The 22884-nt window shown below is 49.2% G+C and overlaps 1 protein-coding gene across 5 annotated transcripts in view; it reads right to left on the bottom strand.

Moving 5' to 3' along the window:
• Window positions 1-22567, bottom strand: part of AFAP1 (actin filament associated protein 1) — a 149523-nt gene extending 126956 nt beyond the window's left edge. For 3 of the 5 annotated variants that reach the window (XM_026485916.4, XM_026485915.4, XM_057309578.1), the window contains exon 1: window positions 22348-22554. The gene's annotated coding sequence lies outside the window, so the exon portion shown is untranslated. Of the gene's footprint in view, window positions 1-22347 lie in introns of all 5 variants that reach the window. The other 2 variants (XM_026485913.4, XM_026485914.4) reach the window with 2 other exon arrangements.
• Between the last annotated feature and the right edge of the window lie 317 nt (window positions 22568-22884).

Raw genomic sequence — 22884 nt, 5'->3', positions numbered from 1 at the left:
CATCCTTGGGGTTGGACTCGCATTCCCTAACAGCCAGTGAGGCTGGACGACTTTCGTGGGCTCACTGGTCACCTGCTCGTCGTCTGCGATGAACCGTCCCCCTCTGCGTCCTTTACCCATTTTCTAATTGCATTGTTTGTGTGACTGCTTTTGCGAGTTTTTTACACATTCTGGACACAGGCCTTTTATCATATACATGGTTTATAATATCTCCTCCTGGCCTGCAGCTTGTCTTTAGGACAACAGCAGCTTTTGATGTTGATGAAGCCAATGAACCAGCCCTTCCTTCTGCAGACCGCGCGTCAGCGTGCAGTACGAGGAAGGGCTCTTTACAAGCCCCGCATCTCAAAGGTTTCTGTGTTCTTCTTCTCAAAGTTTTATAGCCTTACATCTTACATTACGTCCATGATCGACTTTGAATCGATTTTTGTTTAGGGTGAGACTTCAGGCTGGCTTACTTTGTTACCCATGGAGGTCCGGGTGCCCAGACAACGAGCTCCACTTAGTAACGCAGAGAGAAGCAGGCCAGCACAGCCTCCCACCTCAGGAAAGTCTTGTTTTGTGAAACTTTAATTCCAGTTAGATACTGGGCAACGTAAAATGTCGTTTGAAAGTTTGAAAAAACACAGCTCTGAGTATTCTTACCTTAAAATCTGATTTCCGCCTATGATATCAGATACTCTGGTCACGAATACCACAAATAAAGCCTAAACAACAAGCTCAAACATATAATAAGAAAAACAATTAGCATGTGTGTCTGCTGGTGAGGACTTTATTTCCCATCTATCGGGGGAAAGCAAGGTCTTCCCTGCAGACCCTGTGGCTGGATGGTAAACGTGCTGGAGCAAACCTGCAGCGTACTTCCCTCTACTGCCAAACAGTAGGGCTGAAATCGAGACATTAAATCGTCAAACACTTCGTATTCATTGAAGGCAGGATCGTTTAGTTCAAACTAGCATCTAGGGTCATGACAAAGACATGAAGAGGCAGCCACTTCATGGCCATTCCAGCCGACGTTCGGCTTTCTGACCTCCGAGAGTAGAGCCCATGGAATCGGGACGTCTGTCTGACTCAGATACTCTGTGCTTGGGTCTGCTTTGCCACTCTACAGCTATGTGACTCTGGGAGGCTCCCTCAACCGCTTGGAGCTCACCACCCTCATCATTGATGGGGGATAAACACCAGCTCTCTGAGCCGGTTAACTGGAAAGCGAATGTGTGCCAAGCTGCCAACCAGTGCCCGGCACGCGGTAAGCCCCTCATTAGAGGGGCTAGCCTCATCATCCAAGGGAAGTAAACACTTTCTTTTTCACTTTCCCAGCCTCACCCCACATGCCATCAGCAGAGAACAGCAAAAGAAAGAAACAAAAACACTTGCTCAATTTTTAATAAGAAATGTTTAAAACAAAACACAGCGGGGGAGGAGAGGGAAGAGAGGGAGGCCAGGCAGGGAGAGATGCTCGGACATCCCTCATCACCCACCCGTTCCTCTCAGGCGACCATCAGAACCCACAGCTGGGGGGGAGCACCTCCTTTGCTCAAAGTGGCCTCTCCCCAGGTGTTCAGAAATCGCCAACACCTTGAGATGGACTGGCGGTGTGGTTGGGGTAGGAGAGTTACAACTTCCTTAAAGAAACCACAGCACAAAAAGTGACCCACAGAGGAGGTACCGACCGCTATAAATACTTGGTGGCAACAGCTGATGTCATGCCTTCTCTACCGGAGACACCCAAATAAACTTGCCAAAACAGCAGAGCAAGCATACAGCAGGAGCCCCGCGCTGTGGCCACAAGTCTGACGGTGCTCTGCCCCAGAAGCCTTTACGACCAGCCACGGTGACCGCCAGGACCTGTCCCAGCGCTCTGTGCTCTCCCACATCTCACGAAGCTCTCTCACTGCGCTGGTGTAACACGTGTACCAACCACCACATGCCAGAGCACTGCTGCTCTAACCCCCAGCCCCTCAGCAAAACTCAGGGACGAGGGAAACGTCTCCTTCCAAGCGGGAAAGAGCAGGACAGTGTGATCCACCTCGGCCAGCATCAAACCCACTCAGCTGCCCGTCAGCGAACACTCTAGTCCCGGGTGACTCCCCTCCCCACACGGTTGGGAGTGACAGCTCGCCAGCTAGAGGGGCGTCAGCTCTGACCTTGACTCAGGTGGTTTGGAATAAGGGCCATTCAGAGTCAGGTGAGCCATCATAAAAACCAAAACTGAATGTCTGAAAAGTGTACAAGAGCAGGACAGAATGTAGCTAAAGGGCTGTCTCAAGGGCCCCAGCGACCTCCTCTCTGCCCCTTCTCCCCGACAGGGCCCGTCCCTCCCTGCACTGGCAGGGCCCAGCGCCCGTGGCGGTCTCTCCTCTAGCCCTGTCCCAAACATGCTTTCAGGAAAAGCTCCTCCGATGGTGCCCCCCTCCCCAGAATGTAGGCAATAAACGCTTCCCGCAGTAAGTAAATGCCCATCGCTGTAACTTCACAGGAATCCTTTTGAATGTGTCATCCCTCTTGGAAATCACGCCACGAGCTGGAGCAGGAGGCTTCTCTCTACTACAGTTTTCTCATTTGTAAAATGATAAATGCTAACGATAACCACACTCGCCCATAGGGTTGTTCTGAAAAATCATGTGACCCAGTGTGGGAAACGCTCTCAGCACACAGGAGCAGCCACATTCCAACGCTCGGTAAAGGTCATTACCATGAGCCATGATCACCTAGCACTCCGCGGGCAGAAGAGCCGGTTAGACCCACGTATCATCACAGGAGGATGTCTCTGTATACTACCGGGGGGGAGGCATGAACAGTGTGCATCAAATACTATTCGTTTTAAAAAATTACCTCCAAAATATACATTTATATTTGTAGATACACTGGAAACGATCTGGAAGGAAACACACCAATATTAATAGCGCTTACCCCAAAGACACCGAGAAAGAGTCAGTTCACCTTTTGCTTTTCGTCTCTCTTAACTACCTGACTTATTCTCAGGGAGCATCTTCCTATTCCTCCGGTAAAGTTTTTCAAAGGAACTCATCGCCACTCTCCCGGAGAAGCAAGTGGCATCAGGAGGGTAAAGAGAAGATGAACCGGATGAACCAAAGGGTCAAGTCCAGGCTTGGCGTCCATGTGTGCGCCAGACTCCTGCAGACACAGAACACCGTCCCTCCGCCTTCTCTCCTGTGGGCTAATCCAAGACTTGGAGATTGAGATTGTTCTCACCAACCTCACGCTTTCTGCATGTGTCTTCCTCAGAGCAGTCAGGAGGGTCTGGGCCCATCAGCCACCCTGAGGGACTTGGCACCACCCTTCCAAACTCCTCCCGTGGGCGCACCCGCCCAGCGCCGCTAGCTTGCCCCTTTTCTGAAATGGGATTGCAATTCCACATGGCCACAAAGGCACCTGACATTAGCTTGTCATTCCCACCACGCTCTGCACAGTGCAGACAACAGAACAGCGAATAACTATGCTGGAAGGCACCTTAGAACACCAGTCATCACCATTCTACTTACAAACACACGGATCCAGGAAGGGACATGACATGGCTTTGGGAACATGCTACTGCTTGAAGCAGGGCAGAGCCAGGTGTCCTGACTCCCAGAAGAGTGCTGGTGTGCAGTCCCATAACAACTATTCGTGTGTTTTGCTGGCCCTGAAAGTCCTCACTGCTATACAGGGTAAGCACGATTTCTCTGGGACTGCTCAGCCCAGAGTCCTGAACGCCCGTTGCTGGAAAACCAGTAAAGCCCCATCACTTATTAAGATGATCCATCAGAAAGAGAATGTAGCTAACACGGAAGGGAATTCACACAGATTGTAATTAGCTCAGTAACCCAAACAAACAAACAAAACAAAACAATCGACCTGAGTAGAAAACGTAAGTCTGATGAGCAAATTCAAGACAGATCCACAACACGGGAAGTATGATCGCTAAAACACAGAGCAATCAGAGAACTGTGTATACCTGAGTATAGATCAAATTGCCATACTTTTGGAACAGGAAGGCTATCTGGAATTTGTCAGAAAGGCCCTTTTAAACAGTATTATTTGATTCCTACCATAAAAATAAATAAACGTACATTTATATACACATACACACACAATTCATATATGAATTATATTGTTCAGTTCGTATATTGGGAAGACGGACAATATCAAAATTGTTAGGCACAATTGTGTTAGACTAATTTCATAGCATGGTATGTGATGGTCCGTATTTCGGGGGGAGAGGGGTCACCCTTCTCTGGATGACAACAAAACCCAGGGGCTTTATAGGCAGATTTTATGCTGTCACTAGACTGGATAAAGGAAAAAAGGAAAGAGAATTGAATTATCAAGGGAGCAAATTTAATTGCTCAACTGTACTTGCTTCCCAAAACAATCTTGTCAGTCACATGGAAAAAATAATTTACTGAACACAGACAGCTGCTACAGATTGAAAGTGTTCCTAACAAGGTTCCCTTTCTCTTACCAAGAAGCTGGAATTCCTCAGACACAAATGGCCTACACTTCGCCCTTAGAATCAATCTGTATCAAAAGGTTTGAGGAGTCAAGACAATTTATTTTTTTAAAGAATTTGAGAGGGGACCTGGCTGGCTCAGTTGGGTAAGCGACTGCCTTCGGCTCAGGTCATGATACCAGGGTCCTGGGACTGAGTCCCACATCGGGCTCCCTGCTCAGTGGGGAGCCTGCTTCTCCTTCTGACCCTCCCCCCTCTCATGCTCTCTCTCTCAAAAAAAAAAAAAAGAAAGAAAGAATTTATTTGAGAGAGAGAAAGAGCCAGAGAGCAAGAGAGCACAAGGTGGGTGAAGGGCAGAGGAAAAGGGAGAGGGAGAAGCAGACTCCCGGATGGAAAGGGAGCCCGATGCGGGACTCAATCCCAAGACCCTGGGATGGAGACCTGGGCCAAAGGCAGATGCTTAGCCAACTGAGCCATCCAGGCGCCCCGAGAAGTCAAGACAATTTAGATATGTTTTGAGATTTAAAAGCGAACTTACTAACATTATTTTACCATCTGAACTGCCTTTTGAGGACTATCCTAGACTCGGTAAAAATTCTCTTACTCTGAAAATTCCCTCTGCACACAGGCACATGTGCACACACACACACTCACATGCACGGCCTATAATTCCAGGAGAAGGAATTAACAGTACATAATTATTAACTTGTCAAAGCCAATGTATATTTTATGTCAGTTTGCCTCCAAAGAAAACAAATTTTGAAATTTAGAAGGCTAAATTCAGGTCATGGCTTACCCATCTTTAGGAAACCAGGCAAATTCCCTAAACTCTCTTAGCTTCAGTCCCCTACTCTTTAAAATAGGCGCAATGTTTTTAAACCTAGCTTTAAGACTGTCAAAGAACAAAACACGTGAGGACATACTGTGTTGTCAAGGGGAGGGAAAACGGGTGACTTAAACGCTGACGGGGAGAGGATTAAATCGTCGAACCCTGATGAACCGGAACCTGGCACCAGCCAGCCAGAATTTCAGGTGTGCACACCCTTTGACCCAGCGACCCCACTTCTAGAACCACCTCACGGACATACTCGTGCACCTGCACAGGGGTTACGCACCACACAGCCCCGCCTCTTATTCTGAAAGACTGGGAACAACCTCAACACAGAATTGTAGCGTTCCTCCTACACCCACATCTGTGATTTTTGAAGAAGACACAATTCTCCACGAGTGCTTGATCGTGCTCATATAGCCTCAAGGATGCAAACGTAGCTGGTCACATGGTTACGGGAGACAGACCAGGGACCGGAGTGGGGCCCCCTTCCACTCTCTAACACGCTTTAAATGTTGCGCCACTGCTCATGTCCCATGGTCAAAACACAGGACTGAAGCCAGCATTTCTGACCCGACTATGAAAAAGAAGGTAACTCGTAATAGCTGCCTCACAGACCAGTGTGTTAATTAAATAAGGAACAAAACGTCAGCGTTCTAAGGGTGGCGGTGCAATTTTAATCGGGGTGTCGGAGAGGGGGTCGTGGAAAAGGAGTACTTCACACCTCAAAGGATGGGAAAGGTAGGAAGAGGCAGCAGTGAACAGAGGAAGAGGGGGGAGAGCATAAACTGTACGTGTGGCTCTTACCCTGGGCTTCAGAAAAGGGCCCACGGGACTAGCTGGAGTGCAAGGCTGGTGATGTAAGAGAGGAAGAAACCCCAACCTGTAGATGGCACTTAGATCACGAAGGCCTTGAATGCCAAGTCAAGGAATCTGCCTTCCGTCTTAACAACGGAAAACCGCAAAAGGGGCTTGTACGGACGTGGAATATTAAGCGCAGGGCACCATATGACCCCATTGATTCCTGACATGGGTGCGGTGGAGACAGGTAAGGGAGCTCTCATAATACAGACAAGACGCCATTGGGAGGACACGAGCAAGGGTACCAGCCCGGGATCATGGCGCTGTCTCCAAATACAAAGTGCCATGCGTTTATTTTTATAGCACTGCCAACTTAGGCTCAGACTGCAGTATTCTAGAACCGTGTCTGCATTAATCGCCTCGGGCCACAGACCGCAGACTGGGAGCATAAACAACAGAAGCTGATTCCTCACAGTTCAGGAGGCCAGAAGTCCAAGATCTCAGCGCCTGCCGACGCGGTTCCTGGGTGCAGCGCTCCCCCGGCTTGCAGACGGCCACCTTCCCGCAGTGCACCCACGCCGTGGAGACGGCACGCAAGCTCTCTGCTATCTCTTCTTACAAGGAGCCTGCTGTCATTGGACCAGACCTTCACGACCTCACCTAACCCAGTGTACCTGCCAGACTCCACTCCGGTACCATCACATGGAGGTGAGGGCTTCACCACATGAACCTGTGGGGCCCACAACAGTGTCCTGTCAATCATGTTGAATCAAATAATGAATGAACAGGAAAAAGGGTAAACTGTATGTCAACAAGTCAATACTGTTTACATTTATGGTAACATGTAAAGGCCAACTTAAAATTTCTGTGCTAATAAGAATGAGAAGCAGAGATCAATGAAAATCAGTTATAAAAATATTTCACTTTGGGCCACACATTTAGCCTTCCTGTGGCAGGTACATGGCTTTTACTCCCGGCTTTGCCACCAAAAACACTAGAGCATTTCCCTGCATCCCAGTTAGTCCCTGTGATCAGTGGGCTGACCCACAGTTCAATACTCCAGTCCCGATAAAGGTGACAAAACTCAATGTCACGGACCAGATGGACAAGCAAAGACCAACGATGACATGCACAAGAGATGAGACACTCAGGGCTTCGGATCAACCACAAAGTGGGCGACAAAGAGCCAGGAGTGGAAAAAAGCAGATGTTTGTAACGATCCATGAAACATGTGACCACACCGAGGGGACGAGATGTTACTGAAGCCTTTCCATTTTAAATCTTGGAGGTAATGGCCCCACAGTTTACAGTCACTCTGCTGTAAATGTCAGTGTGAAAAACTTCTTCCAGGGGCCATATGATAGCCACAAAATTCCTGACATATTTGTCCTTTAATATAGTTACCAATAAGAGAAAGATGAGAGACTGAATATACAAAAAGACAATGACTAGACCATGTATAGAAACAACTCTGACCCCCAGCCCATGGCAACTCCCACGGGGAGCTGCCCCTTCCCCACAGCAACCCTCCCAGGGAACCAGCCCCTTGCCCAGAGCCACCCACTTAGGGAACTGGCCCCTTACCCATGGTGACCTGCCACGGAGCCGGCCTGCTCTTAGTCAGATCTGCAGAAGACAGACTGCTATCTCTAAGAACAATCCAGGAACGCAACAATAACCCCTGGGACCATCAGCCAGGACAGGACGGATAACTGACACCTCTGATTTCTGTCCTGCTTTGGACTCAGGACCAACCCAAGAAACCCAAACCCACTCCCCTAATCAGCCACGTGGGACGCCCCCTTCCAGCCTCCCCAAGCCTCCAGCCCCCATCGGGCTCACTCAAGAGCCCCCTTTCCTCCTCTGGGAAGCCCCCCCCCCCCCGCCCCGCTCTCCCTGCCTCTGGGTCTCTGCCCAGTGCAGGCAGCCGACCCCTGCTCCAGCCAGCACCCGGTACACAGCTTTGCCTTTCTCATATGTTTGCTCTTCATCTATTTCCACAAAGTCTCAAACCAGGGGCTTTTCTCCAGATGGTCATTCTGTAACTCAGAAGCATGACGCAGCATGTTGCAAGTCTGGAGACATCATCACATCCCCCAGGCCCTTTCCACAAAGCCCCATGTATTGGGGCTCTTAGTCCCTCCCCCACTGCCAGGGAAGTGACCGTGTGTTAAGGAAAGTTCAAGGGCTTTGGGGTCAAACTCGAGTTCGTCAGCATCTCACTTTTCCACTTACAACCGTGTGATGTTGAGCAACTCCCTAAAACCACTAAGCCTCTGTCTCCATCTTTAATAAAAATAGTGTTTACTGCTCAGCTTGTATTGGACGGGACACTGTACGTAAAGTGGTTCATATACACTCCCAGCTGTGGACACCCTTGTCCCAGCTCCCCTCCTGCAGGAAGAACAGCAAGATGCCTCAGGATGAGGCTGACAGGCCCTCACCCAGACCCCTCACCTGGGCCCCTTTCAGTCAATGACACCCAGACTCAAAAGGTCACCAGAAGACAACATTTGTTTCCATGTTTCAACTTAGGTATGGGTCGTTCTAACTCACACCCAATGATCCATAATTAGGAAGTGATTTTTCCACGCTGCCCTTCACCTCCATTTTTAGCAGACTCAGATGTGCCCTATTAACTCACTCTTAAATCCAATTCAGAATCAAAAACAAAACTTCAATCGCTCACACCGTTCCGAGTGCCTTCCCCACGGAGCTAGAACCCGGACACCGTGCCGGGCAGCCCAAGCTCCGTCACACAGCACGGACACACTGTCCCACCAGCAGCTGCGGGAGGCTGCACCATCCCATGCCAGCACAGCCCTGGAGCTCAGCCGCACCTGACCCAGGCGGTCCTGAGACCCAGCGGGCAGGTGGCTGCAAACCGACCATGCAAACTTGACTGCCGGACGGTAACAGATTCCGCATCTCTGCCGCCACTCGCTACTCATGTCAGAGGCTCCCACGCTCACCCCTGCGCTGCCGCTGCAAGTACCCCAGGGTGGGTGATGTTCTTCACTGGGGCGCTCCTGAGACAGAGCTGTAACTACTACCGGTAATGCCAGTCGTGCCATTACACTCAGCGCTCGCCGCACGCCTCGCACACACAAAGCACTTCACGTTCATTATCTCGCACACCTGCTCCCCTTACAAAGCAGGCAGTTTTTCCACTTTGTCTAAGTGGCTCACAGAAGTTACTGACCAGCCCAAGATTTCACACTGCTAATCAATGAGTGGCACAGCCAGAATGCCAGCCCAGGCCTGGGGGGGCCTGTATCTCCGCCATCACCCCTGGTTGCTCTCCCCAAGCTCCATGGGCAGCCGACAGACTGCCAGTATCCAGAGGCTTCAGAAATGCCCTCCACTATGGTACAAGGGCTAGTTCAGTGTCAAGAAGGCAGGAAAGAGGGGTGGGGGAATGGGATAGGCTGGTGATGGGTAGTAAGGAGGGCACGTATTGCATGGTGCACTGGGTGTTGTACACAACTAATGAATCATGGAACTTAACATCAAAAACCAGGGATGTACTGTATGGTGACTAACATAATATAATAAAAAAATATTATTATAGGGGGCCTGGGTGGCTCAGTCATTAAGCGTCTGCCTTCAGATCAGGGCATGATCCCAGGGTCCTGGGATCGAGCCCCACATCAGGCTCCTCAGCTGGGAGCCTGCTTCTTCCTCTCCCACTCCCCCTACTTGTGTTCCCTCTCTCGCTGCCTGTCTCTCTCTGTCAAACAAATAAATAAAATCTTTAAAAAATATATACATATATTATTATAATAAAAAAAAAAAAAAAGAAGGCAGGGTGTGGGTCAGTAAGAACCCTTTTGTTCTCTGAGGTTATCTCGCCCAGAGGACGGGCTAAGCAGTCTGTGGAATGGTCCTCACACACAGTACGGCAGCTTCCTCTGTACTCCCCAAATCCAGGTGCAGCTGGCATGCGGGGTCCAGGCGTGATGACACCCCTCTGGGCCTCGCCTGACAGGTGTCCGACCAGGTGGAGGCCCAGGCTCTTTTCTCACGGCCCAGGCTGGCCCAATCTGCTACACATCGAAGACTTAACACATTCACGACAGACAGACGGCTCCTTTGCTGTGGTCACTTCCTGCCCTGCACTAAAAATACCGTGAATTCGGGAAAAGCCATCCAAGTGGGACCAGCCACCTGGAATCTTCAAAGGGCCGAGGAAGCCTCAGCTGCTCAGTTCCACCCTAGAAACAGTACTCCTCCTCCATAGTCCACCTCCAAACCACATCTTCTGTGGCACCATGCCCCCCACCCCTGCTAATGTCCCAGAGCCTCTCGTTCTCACCTCTGCCAGCATTTGTCACAAGCCCAAACAGCCAACCAACCCATGTCTGCCCCTCTCCCCCCGCAGCTATAAGGGCCAGCTGGGCCGGGACTCCTGCTCCCAGACGAGGCGCTCTAACTGCCGCGTGGCTGGCGGAATGAGTGCACGGGGCATGGGGCACGGACACTGAAGACCTGCCCGCACCACAAGGAGCGCCTTACAGGTCAAAGGCAGCAAGAGCCACCGGGCTGCCAAGCGGGAGTCGCTGGCACTGTGAAAAACTCCATTATGACAGTTCCTGGGCACACCTGTCAGCTCAGTGTCGAGATACCAAGAAGTCCAAGCAGATAAAGAGGCCAGGGTAGCAAGGAGTCAGGAGCCCAGGCTTCGGTCTTAGTATTGGAATCCCACTTACCATGTGATCTTGAGCAAGTGAGTCAATGTCTCCTGCTCTCTGATTTTTTTTTTTTACTATAAACTACAAATTTTACTTAGATTTCACCAATTTTTCCACTAATGTCCTTTTTCTGTTCCAGAATCATACATTACATTTAATAGTCATATGTCTATAGTCTCCTTCAACCTGTGGAAAGGTTTTTGAAACTTTCGAAGAGTACTGCTCAGGTATTATATATAATAGATCATTCATTTTTTGTTTATATTATATTTTCTCAGGTCTGAGCTTATTTGTTTGGCAAGAATGCCACTGAGGTGATTATGGTGCTTTCCCCAGTGAATCATATCAAGAGACATATGATACTGATATGTCCCATTGCTGGTGATTGTGATGTCGGTTATGGGGATTTTGTTGTACTGCTCTACTTTAAAGTTAATAATTTTTTCTTCTTAATAATTACCCTGAGGAGTGCTGGTTTTAGTCTATGCCAATATTTTGTTTTTCCTTAATCTTTTGCTCCCTGATTTTAGCATTCATTGGTGGATCTTGATCTTCCCTGAAACAATTATTACTGTAGTCTAATGGTGATTTTTTAAAATTTCCCTCATTTCTTTTGCATTAATTGGTATTCTTCTACAATAAAGAGCTGTCTTTTCTCTCCCTCCTATATTTATTTATTCCATTATTTAAATTATATCAATCTGGACTTATCTATTCTGTGGGTTCCGGTCCAGTATTATTTTTATTATTTTATTGCCCAGTTTGTTCCACCTTTGGTTATTGTGGACTCTTCTTTTTCTTTTTTTTTCTTTTTTTTTAATATTTTTTTATTATATGTTAGTCACCATACAGTACATCCCTAGTTTTTGATGTAAAGTTCCATGATTCATTACTTGCGTATAACACCCAGCGCACCAGTCTATCCCAGTCCCCCACCCCCTCCCCTCTGAAGCCCTCAGTTTGTTTCCCAGAGTCAGCGGTCTCTGTGGTGTGTTTAAAAGTTCTCATCACGAGAAGAAAAACTGATCATGCTTTACAAATGATGAAGTGATGATCCAGGTGAACTCGACTCACCGTGGTCATCACCTCGCAGTGTGCACACGTATCAAATCCTGACGTTGCACACCTGAAACCAATCCATCGTGGTACGTCCGTTGCATCTCGGTTTAAAAATCAGAGAGCATAGTCTCTCATGGGAATGAACCATGAGCATAGTCTCTCGTGATGAGAACTTTTAAACACACCACACGGACTGCTAACTCCAGTCCCCAGGAGTCTCATCTCGTTCTGTCACCTGCAAAATGAGGACATCACCCACCCCACAGAGTGGCTGCAAAGAGGAAGCGAGGTGCGGATGTAAAGTGCTTGGCACAGTGCTCGGGCGCAGTAAGCACTCAACCAAGCGAGGCAGTAGAGATGGTGGAGGTGATACAGGACCCCGAGCTCCTCAGAAGGTCCACAGACCGAATGTTGGGGTTCCCTCAGAATTCCTGGTTGTAACTGAACCCCCAAAGGGATGGTCTTAGGAGGTAGGGCCCTCAGGAGGCCCTTGGGTCATGAAGGTGGAGCCCCCTGAATGGGAGTAGTACCCTTATATAAGGGGCCCCAGAGAGCCCCATTTTCCTTCTACCACATGAGCACTCCGCAAGAAGACGTCATCCGTGAGCCAGCATGGGCCAACACCTTGATCTTGGACTTCTGGCCCCCACGACTCCAAATATAAAGTTCTGGTATTTACAAGCCCCCTGGTCTTTGCTTTCTGCTACAGCAGCCTGAACAGACTACTAACACAGACAGTCGCTCCTCAAGCCCAGGAAAACTGAACTAACCCATCCGGAGGAAAAAAATCAAAGAACTTATGTATGACCTCCCAACATACAAATCTGAATTAATTGGGAAGAGGGGATTTTCACAAGAAACTATGAAGCCACATGTCCTCAAGATTCATTCGGATTGTCACTTTCACTTTTGCTTCCACATCAGACAGTTCATGTAACCGAGAATTGCATGCTGTAAATGTTCCGGAAAACCCTTTACTTTTCAAGAGCCATTCACCATGTAGGGTTCCATGCGTTCTCCTTTCCTCTTTGGACATCTGTCACACATGTCTTCATTAAACAACCCCCAGGAGGCCTGTGTCTTGCTCCCAAGAAGCCATTTCTGTACACTACTTCTGCTAGAAAGTTCCAGACTAGCTGACAGCCCCAAACCTAGCTCCACCCACCATGGCTAAAAATACCACTAGTATGTGGCACCATTACCTCGTGTCCAGAACAAGATTCCATCATTACTACTACTTCTTTTTCCTTTTCTTAATATTTTTATGATAAAAAAATGAACCCAAAAGCAGCTTTCTCAATGCTGCCTGCCCCCAGCAGTGCTGCATACCACACATATGTGCACGATCAGTAGGAGTGAGCCAGGTCAAGTAAAAGGAAATGAGGATTTCCAAACTCTGAACTCACTGATGGCAGCCGCACACAGAGCACCGAATGGACACTCTTAGATTTACAAGGTGGAGGCAAAATTTAGTTGTGACATGCATGGATGGAAAAGAAATGTGTTTGAAGAGGATGTTTGGAAATATACAACCCTATGTCTAATGCCTGCAAGGACTGAAAAGCAGCCCTTTTTTTCCATATTGAAAAACAGATAATGGGCTGAAAGGTAATTTTTCTCTCAGACTGCAGCAGTGTCACGGAACTACTATCAAATGTTTCAGGCTTTGTTAGATAATCAAACTGAGAAGCCATGTAAAAATAAACCATTCCTCCAGGATGTGGAGGGCAATAAAACCACATCTGACCACATTCTCAAAACCAGAAAGGATGGTACTTTAAAAATATGTATTTTCAATGACTATAATGGAGTTTCTAATATCAAACATATATATACGTATATATATATATATATATAATATATACACATATATACATATCAATAAAAAAATTCACAGAAGGGTTTAGAAAAAGGCCGGAGAAATCTTCCAAAAATGAAAACAGAGACAGAGAAGCAGGTAAATAGAAAAGCGCAGAGGACCCATAGGGGAATGTGTGCTCAGAATAAAGGAGAGGTGTCCATGGATGGGGCAGGCCCACCAAGTGACCGACACAAGGAATGAAAACAAGACCCACATCATGACATGACCATCACAAAATTTCCAAACACCAGCAACAACAAGGGCCTAAAAGATTATGCAAAGGAAAGTGTGGGTTACCAACAAAGAAAAGGCTTTGGACACCTCGACTTCACGTTAGAACTTGGAATTCTGAGCAGTGTCTTCAAAATTCTGCAGGAAAATTATTTCTAGCCCAGAATTCTATACTCAAATGGTCAATTACATGTGAGAATAAAATATTCCAACATTATACAAGATCTCAAAAAAAATATATATATACACATATATTTCTTCAACAGCTACTGTGTATATGCTCCCCCAAAGTAAGAGAAAAAACTAAGAAGGAGGGGGGCGCCTGGGTGGCACAGCGGTTAAGCGGCTGCCTTCGGCTCAGGGCGTGATCCTGGCGTTATGGGATCGAGCCCCACATCAGGCTCCTCTGCTATGAGCCTGCTTCTTCCTCTCCCACTCCCCCTGCTTGTGTTCCCTCTCTCGCTGGCTGTCTCTATCTCTGTCAAATAAATAAATAAAATCTTTAAAAAAAAAAAAAAACTAAGAAGGAGGATTCTTAACCCAAGAGAGAGTGAAAGAAACTCTCAGGGTGATAGGGAAGATCTGAGGAGGACAGTCGCAACAGGCCTAGCCAGAGAGCACTGGAGAGGAAAGACAGCAGGATGGGAAGTTCAGAATTATTACCTGGTGGGGGTGGATGTACTGAGAGGAGACTGACTCTTCTGGGGTGAGGGGTGAATAAAGGACAGATACAATGAAAACTAAGCAAAACAAACTCTAAGAAAAAGAAAGTTAATGTAATCAAAATAGACCAAACATCTCAGCTGGGAATAACATCTCCACAGTTGTCCTAAGTGCTGCTGAATTCTTCAGCAAACCTTTAACGTAATCACACAGAGAGAACAGGGCGGAAAGAGGTGGCGGTGGGAGGAGGCAGTAGGATAAGGCACCTAAACCGGCTTCTAAATAGCAGGATGTTTCACACACTCGAAATCTGGAGGAAAGAGCTGAAACGCGAAAATGATGGCCTCTGAGGAGCAGGAATCAGGGTGGAGAAGGGCGGGGTAGGTGATTGCTGTGTTTTTGTTCTAAGTCTCACAGAACTTTTGACTCTTAAAACTATGTGCCTGTAGAACTTTGTTCAAAATGAGTATTACATTTTTAAACAAAATCTGATACTTGACCAGCAGGAAGATCACACTGAGTGTTGTGTTAAACCTTCTGGAACCCAGTCCCGTTGAAAACGAATGGCAAGCTGGAACTCGTCTCCCCACTAAACACACACACGGGCACAGACACACAAAATGGTTTGCCCAGGATCACAGGCAGTTCATAAATTCCCAAAGGCCAGCTGAAAAGCCTTAGAATTCTAGATTCTATTTTCTTACAGGAAGTTTATTTCAAATCAGAGCTTGTCATTTACTGTAAAGGAAAAAAAAATCCTTACGAAAAGCTATTAAAAACACCTACATCAAACGAGGCCACACTTGGTCTCAAATACTTGGTCATCACCAGTTGTTTCCTTGACCACAAAACGCACTTCATTCCTAATTATCAGTGAAAGTGGAAATTTTGTTTATTGGGCTTTGCTCAACCTTGAAACAGACTCTCTAAAACTCCGGAATGAGAATCCCCGTTGGGTTGACTTGGCTGTTTCCATTCTAGAAATGGACGTGGAATCCTGCACCTCTGCCCCATGAGGACAGAGTTCTTCGTGTAAACCTTGAAAATGCAAGGCCCTAAAAGCCCCCCCACCATGGCTGGTTTTTCTGATGGAGGAATTCCTCTAATGACTTCTTGGCAAAACTCCTCTAATCAAGAGCGCACCAGTTAAGAAGCCCAAAGTACAAAACACGGAAGTTACTCTGCTTTTGACTGACCTGCGTCTCTCTGGCTGTAAACCCCACCCACAGCTCAACAGTGAATCAGAACTGTCTTGTCACTTAATAGGGATCTTAATGGTCTTGCCCATTGGCTTAAAATGTCGGTGGTTCATTAACATATATATCAATGAGGGTAACAGTCAAAGCTTCATTGGCTGCTGTCATAAATGGATCGGCTAATTGTGGAAGGCAGAATAATGGTCCCCAAAGACGTCCATGCTCCAATCCCTGGAACCCATGACTATGTCACATTACATGGCAAAGGGACTTTGCCATCGGCCTTAGATGGGGAAGTTACCCTGGGTTATCTAGGTGGGCCACATCTAATCACATGGGCCCCTAAAAGCCAAGAACTTTCTCCAGGTAGAAGAGATATGGCAGAAGGGGAAGTCGGAGAGCTGCAGCAGGCTTCAGTGGTCCCTGCCGGTTCTGGGCTAAGGGGGTTGTGTGCAAGGACCAGAAAGAGGCCTCTAGGAGCCGTGGGCGGCCTTCCGGCTGACAGCCAGAAAGGAAACAGGGGCCTCATTCCAACAACTGCAGGAACTATATTCGGCTGATAATCTGAACGAGCTTGGAAGCAATTCTCCCCCAGATTCTCCAGGAAGGAACGCAGCCCTGCCCACACCTTGTTTTTTGCCCGGTGAGGCCAGAGTCAGACTTTTAACCTAGAGAACCATGAGATAACAAATCTGTGTTGTTTTAAAGCCACGAAGTGTGTGGCAATTTGTTACAGCAGCCACAGGAAACCCATACAGGGGTAGATGGGCAAATGCCAGGAGCACGCCTGTCACTTTGTGGACATGTGAAAAGAATAAACTGACTGAAGCCAACAGACAGCGATGGCCATCTACACAGTAGAGATTTGTTCTGACAAACGCAGATTTGGGGAATTACAAAGCGCCCAGAACATTCTACGAATTTTAGGTGTTGGGTAATTCACTGCCCTTCAACTTAGAAACCTGCGGATCCGGGTCTTGCCCAATAAACTCTAAGTAGCATGCAGGGGAATAAATGCTGGATTGTACACACCAACCCGGCCCCCAAATTGTCCTACGGACCTATGGCAGCACTTACAACATGGTCACGCAATCATACCGAGGTCTGCCTCTCCCGCTGGGCCGTGGAGCCCCCTGCTCTTCATGCAGGAGTCACGGCATCCCACCTCGCATGTCCACATCTACCATGGCACTTGGGTGCGCCGCAGGTGACCTGTATAAAGGTTTGTTGAGCTGTGTGACAGCATAATTTAATATCTGTGTATAAAAGGTAGATTCTTTGAGGACAAATGCTGTGTTTTATTAGCCAATGTATCCGTCCCACTGGGTGATGGGGGGTGCTCAGAGGCACTGAGCAGTACATAGAGAGGAAGAAAAGGCAGGAGGAAGAGAAAGAGACACCAGGAAGTACTGCGCAGTCTCCGGAGCAGGCTGGCCTGTGGAGGGGAAGGCCCGAGAAACCCTGGAGCTGAAAGCAGGTCCGCACTGATGCCCGCTGCTCACTTGTGCTGCGTAGTTCCGTTGTGAGCCGGCAAGTGCTTGCTGACCTCGACCTCAGACTGCCTATTGCCTGTTCCCAACTCAAGACAGGTCGCTCAGGAAGCGAAAGGTCAAGAAAGTGTGTTTTGTTAAAGGACCATCCATGGGATCGCACAAACCTGGAGGTTAGTATGCTACACATGCGCCATCGTCTTGCTTACAAAGGATTAGTGGTGACTCGACATGATCTTTCCCCACAGTGCTGGAGTACCAAACAGCACTGGCCAATTAAAGGTAAAAAACAATCCGGAACGAAGTTGCCTGACATAGCTCACACTAAGGACCATCTGTACGCTAAACATCCAGAGATCTGAAGAACAACCTGGGTTCATTAAATTGTGCAGCATTTTTTGGAAAATCCTGGGCACCATATTTGGCAACATACAAATCGCACTACAGCCCCGATTCCATCTCATGCTCAGAACCACGTCTTGAGCTACAGGGAAGAGGCATGACTGACAGCTAAATCCGTTCTACAGCTGAGGGAGCTGCAGCCCAAAGAAGCACTTGGGCTTCACGAAAGCCTTACTAGGCCCCAGTCTCTATCTAGTTCATGTCTCCTGTCCAAGAGAACCGAAGGACGTGGTCTGCACTGTACCACTTGTATTTACATCCTGCCAGCATCCAAAAAGATCTTGAGTGAGGTAGCCTGAGATAACAGGCACACACGGTGAGGACTTCAAAATTAAAAGGAGAGAAGAAAATCCATGTGGTGGGTGATATGAGGTATAGGGTAGAGGTTAGACTTGAACACTAAAGACTGACTTTGAGGCAAATAATACGTAAAAGAAAAAGGTTATTTACAGAACATCACAATATTAAAAAAAAAAAAAAAGGAAACACCATCGGTCCTTGAAAGTGGGGTGAATGAGGCTTTGTGTTTGGGTCCCTGGCTGAGAGTGAGGGGTCCTCTCTTCCTTCAGTAAAGAACAGGAGAGGACAGCTTTGAAATGCAGAGTCCCAACTCCACCATCTCTATCCGCAGGCATTCCAATCCATGGGAGACACCTTTTCACTGGATCCATATAAAGACCCAGCCGACTATGAATGAAGTGGTAATCTCGAAACAGAAAGAGCATTAACTAGCTAAGTTTCAGGGAGACTATCAATACATCCTAAGAAAACCACAAAGAAGATCCAGATGAGTTTCTGAGGGCCCCTCCTAAAATAAAATTGCGAACAAAACAAACCACACACAGCATGTAACAAAGCACTTTTTTTTTTTTTAATTAGGAAAGGATGCAAACCAAAAAGAGGACAAAACTCCTACTGGGTTAAGTGAAAATCCTAATTCAGTGGCATCGCTACCAGACATCTTTTCCTATTTTTAATCCCTGTAATCATCCAAATAAGAATAGCACAGAACGGGGCGCCTGGGTGGCACAGCGGTTGGGCGTCTGCCTTCGGCTCAGGGCGTGATCCCAGCGTTCTGGGATCGAGCCCCACATCAGACTCCTCCGCTATGAGCCTGCTTCTTCCTCTCCCACTCCCCTGCTTGGGTTCCCTCTCTCGCTGGCTGTCTCTCTCTCTGTCAAATAAATAAATAAAATCTTTAAAAAAAAAAAGAATAGCACAGAAAAATATGTATCCTTTCTACAGACAGACATGTGACTTTCAGGAAATCAAGCACACCAAATTCCCATCTTACTAGACAGATCAACTGGAGAGGAGATTAATAGTTTAAAGGATTAATTACTATATTCCCTAGAATTGGAGTTCCCTAATAGGCCATTTAACATAGGAAGTAAATTTTTTGCAAGCCACAATTTTAAACTGTGCTTTAAGCCATTATATAAAGTCACACACACCTACTCAAGGCCCTCTCCACATTCCACTTATTTCGGACTCCCCAAATTAAAATCTCTGTGAGAGACTGGGATATACAGAAGCCCACAGTTGGCTGCCTTCATATGACACTCAAAAGATCAACGAAATGCTCCAGACAAGAGTTCTTTTCTTTTTTTTTTTAAGATTTTTTATTTATTTATTCGACAGAGATAGAGACAGCCAGTGAGTGAGGGAACACAAGCAGGGGGAGTGGGAGAGGAAGAAGCAGGCTCATAGCGGAGGAGCCTGATGTGGGGCTCGATCCCATAACGCCGGGATCATGCCCTGAGCCAAAGGCAGACGCTTAACCGCTGCGCCACCCAGGCGTCCCCAGACAAGAGTTCTGCACCCAACGACTTCATTAAGAAGAAGAGCAAACCAATCTGATAAGGTGCAGATGTTGCAAGGACAACATAATTATAAAGAATATGCAAGACAATATCAAAATGTTGCTTCAGTTTCCATCACAGACTCCTGCCTTAAATCTGAGACAAAGTATACACCCATGCAACCAAACTTTTTGAAGAAAAAGAAAAGAACTTCCACTTTTGAATCTATATTTTCAAAGATCTCCATTATTTACACACTCGTGCTAAGAGAGCTTTCCTCTGCTCCATTTGGTTAAAGGAATTAAAGGTTCAGGCCTAAGAAGATTCTTCCCCAGTTTAAGACTCTCAAAGGTGAAGAAAGTGAAGTCCAGAAGGGGTATCTTTGCAGGAACAAACAGGAACTTAATTGTGGCACCAGAACTGGACCGAGTGAATGCTAATCAAGTGACCCTGCACTCACTTGTGTGGCAAACACTAGGAAGGACCAACAAATATTATTCTAAGAACCCTTTGGAGAGTTGAAGAATTACAGAATGGTGAAGAAATAAATCACATGAAATATCTGGAACCATGGTATAGAAAAAAAAAAAAACCCTCTCATTTAAATATGCCTCTTCTCAGCTCTGGATACAAACTGTGCCCATCTCTGTCAGAGCATTTAACACTATACCACAGCTAGCCACTCTGTCCTCGAAGACCATACACAGCTCGAGAGGGCAGGACAAAAGATTTCAGAGAAGGCTTCCAAGAGGAGGAGTCACCTAAACTGACAGGTAAGAATGGGTAAGAGGAGCTGGAAGGACAGCAGCTGCAGGTGGGGGAGATGGGAAGAGCTGAACACAGAGAAGGGTCTGCATGCTAAGTTTGGACTGTATAAAAGCAACAACTGCATTATTACATTTTCATCTGGTACGCCTGTGATTTATACACCATCTTGTTCACCAGCAATTTCAGTTTGGATATTAGAACTACTTCCGCCTATGCCTCAGTCTTCTTAGACCAGAACAAAACACTCCTCAAAGGAAAAGACTGTCTTGTTCAACTTTGCATTCCCCAGGGAGGAGAATCATCCCTGGGATATTATAAGTGTTTCCACTTATATTTAAGTGGCTGAAAGATAGAGACCCTGCAAGGTAGCATCAAGTCTTGACATCAGGCTGAAATCGGAGTTTCTCCATCCATAACCTCAACCCCCCCCCCCAATCCCTTTGTCAACTTGACCTCTAACTCTAACTGCCTTGGCCTCATTCCGTGGGTGTGGATTCTCCTCCTTCAAATGCATTTTCCAGCCCGCCAAATTCTTAGGAGAGTTTCTGGCTTTGAAGATTTTTTTCCCCCAATCCTAACGGAAGAAATCAAGAAGCGCAGGGCAGAGGGGCTCGGCTCCCTCCAATCAGAGCCTGCTCTCCTGCTGGAGCAGGAAATGGGGCGGCCTGACGCGCGGTCCGGGCGCGGTGACAGCCCCAGGCTCTCCCGGGACCCAGGGCCACGGAGAGGGGTGGGTTCCCAGAGAAGGGCAGCCCTGAGATACCGCTCCCCTTTCTGCTCATTTGGCAAAAAACAAAACAAAACAAAAAACAATAAAAGAGCAAGTCAGCTGTCCTACCCAGGCCAACTGTGCCCCCGCACCACCCGCTACACCCTGCCAGGCTCCAGTAACCGCACAAGGACCCCCTCACCACACAGACCACCATACACGCGCGCACGCGCGGTGCTGGGATCACACCCCTAGAAGCCCCAAGGCAGAGGAGGGACAGGGGCAGAGTCTCTCAACTTGCAGGGTGGCTAGGACACCACGAGCCCGGGTCCACGCAGGGCCATGGTTGGCAACGCATTCATTTAACCAGTCATGGGGATGGGGAGAGAAAGAAAGAGCCTCTCACTCTCAGGGTGACGAGGACCCCCACCATCGGAGTCCATGCAGTCATCCTCAATGAGACACAGTACCTGGTCACGCCATAGGGGTAGGGAAGACAGAACAGTCTCTCCGACTCGCAGGCTGTCTGGGATTCCCCACGCGCAACGGCCCACGCAGAGCTACCCTCACTGACACACTAAATCAGCCACACCATTGGGGGAGCGCGGACCGAGACAGTGCCCCTACTCTGAATGATCAGAAGCCCGCGCGCGCATTGACTCGCGGGTCCACGGAGGGTCGCAGCAGGCGCGGAGCCCCCTCGGTGCCCCCCAAGGCGGACACAATGCCCCGGCGCCTGGATGCGAGACGGCCCGGTCAGTCCTGGTTCCCATCCTACTAGCGCTCAGGGCGGCGGCCGCCACCTCGGGCAGCGACCCCCTTGGTGGCCCCGCTTGGACTTGCCACACCCGGCCCGGGGACCCCCGCCGCCCCGGGATCCCTGCCGCCTGGGACCTCCACCGACCCAGGACCCTCCACCAGCCCCGGGACCCCTGCCGCCTGTGACTCCGTCCGACCCCTGGACCTCCACCTAGCCCCGAAACCCTGGTCCGGTCCGCGGACCCCCACCGGACCGAGAACCTCGCCCAACTCGGGACCCCCGCCGGGCCCGGGACTCCTGCCACCTGGGACCTCCGCCAGGCCCAGACCGGCCGCTCGGCTCTGGGACCCCCGTCCAGCTTCTGGACCCCCACTAGCCCTGGCTCCTCGCCAGGCCCCGAACCCTGCCAGCCCCGGACCCCGGTCCAGCCCCTGGACCCCGTCTGGCCCCGGGACCCCAGTCCAGCCTCTGGACCCACACAGGTGCTGGCCCCTCCCCCAGCCCCGGACCCCGTCCGACCCCGAGACCCCAGTCTAGTCCCTGGACCCACACCAGCCCTAGCCCCTCGCCCGACCCCGGAACACTGTCCGTCCCGGACTCGGTCCGGCCCGGCCCCGCCGCCGCCGCCTCACCTCAGGCCACCGCCTCGGCAGCACTCGCTCCGGGCCGAACGAAACAGAGCCGAGCCGCGGGCGGAGCGGCGGCCGCCGCAACAATGGAGCCCCGGGGCGGGGCCGCCTCCGCCGCCGCCTCAGCCGGACTCCGGCTCGGGATCGGACTTGAGCTCGGGCTCCGCGCGGAGTAGCAGCCGGCGCCAGGCTGCGGCCGGGCTGGAGCACCGCGCAGGCGCATACGCCCCGCCCGCGCCCCTTCGCCCCGCCCCCGGCGGCGCCCGGCGTTCGGGTCCCGCCCCCCGACCAATGGGGAGGGAGCCGCGCTCAGGGGGCGGGGCCGGGGAAACAAAGGAGGGGGCGGGGCCGCGCCGGGGCGGGGCTGCAGGACAGCTAGCGCCGGAGTCCGCGGCCCAAACCCGGAGGGCCGAGCGTATTGTCCGCTCGGAATCCGCTCAGCAGGCTATGCTCACCCCAAACCCCAAACTCAGGTTTGTAGGGCTGGCCTGCATTACAGAAAGGGTAACCGAGGCCCAAGGAGCGAGATCAACTGCCGCC

This window comes from Ursus arctos, unplaced genomic scaffold, assembly GCF_023065955.2.
Source record: "Ursus arctos isolate Adak ecotype North America unplaced genomic scaffold, UrsArc2.0 scaffold_9, whole genome shotgun sequence".
Taxonomy (NCBI): domain Eukaryota; kingdom Metazoa; phylum Chordata; class Mammalia; order Carnivora; family Ursidae; genus Ursus; species Ursus arctos.
This window is presented reverse-complemented; position numbering and strand designations above follow the sequence as displayed.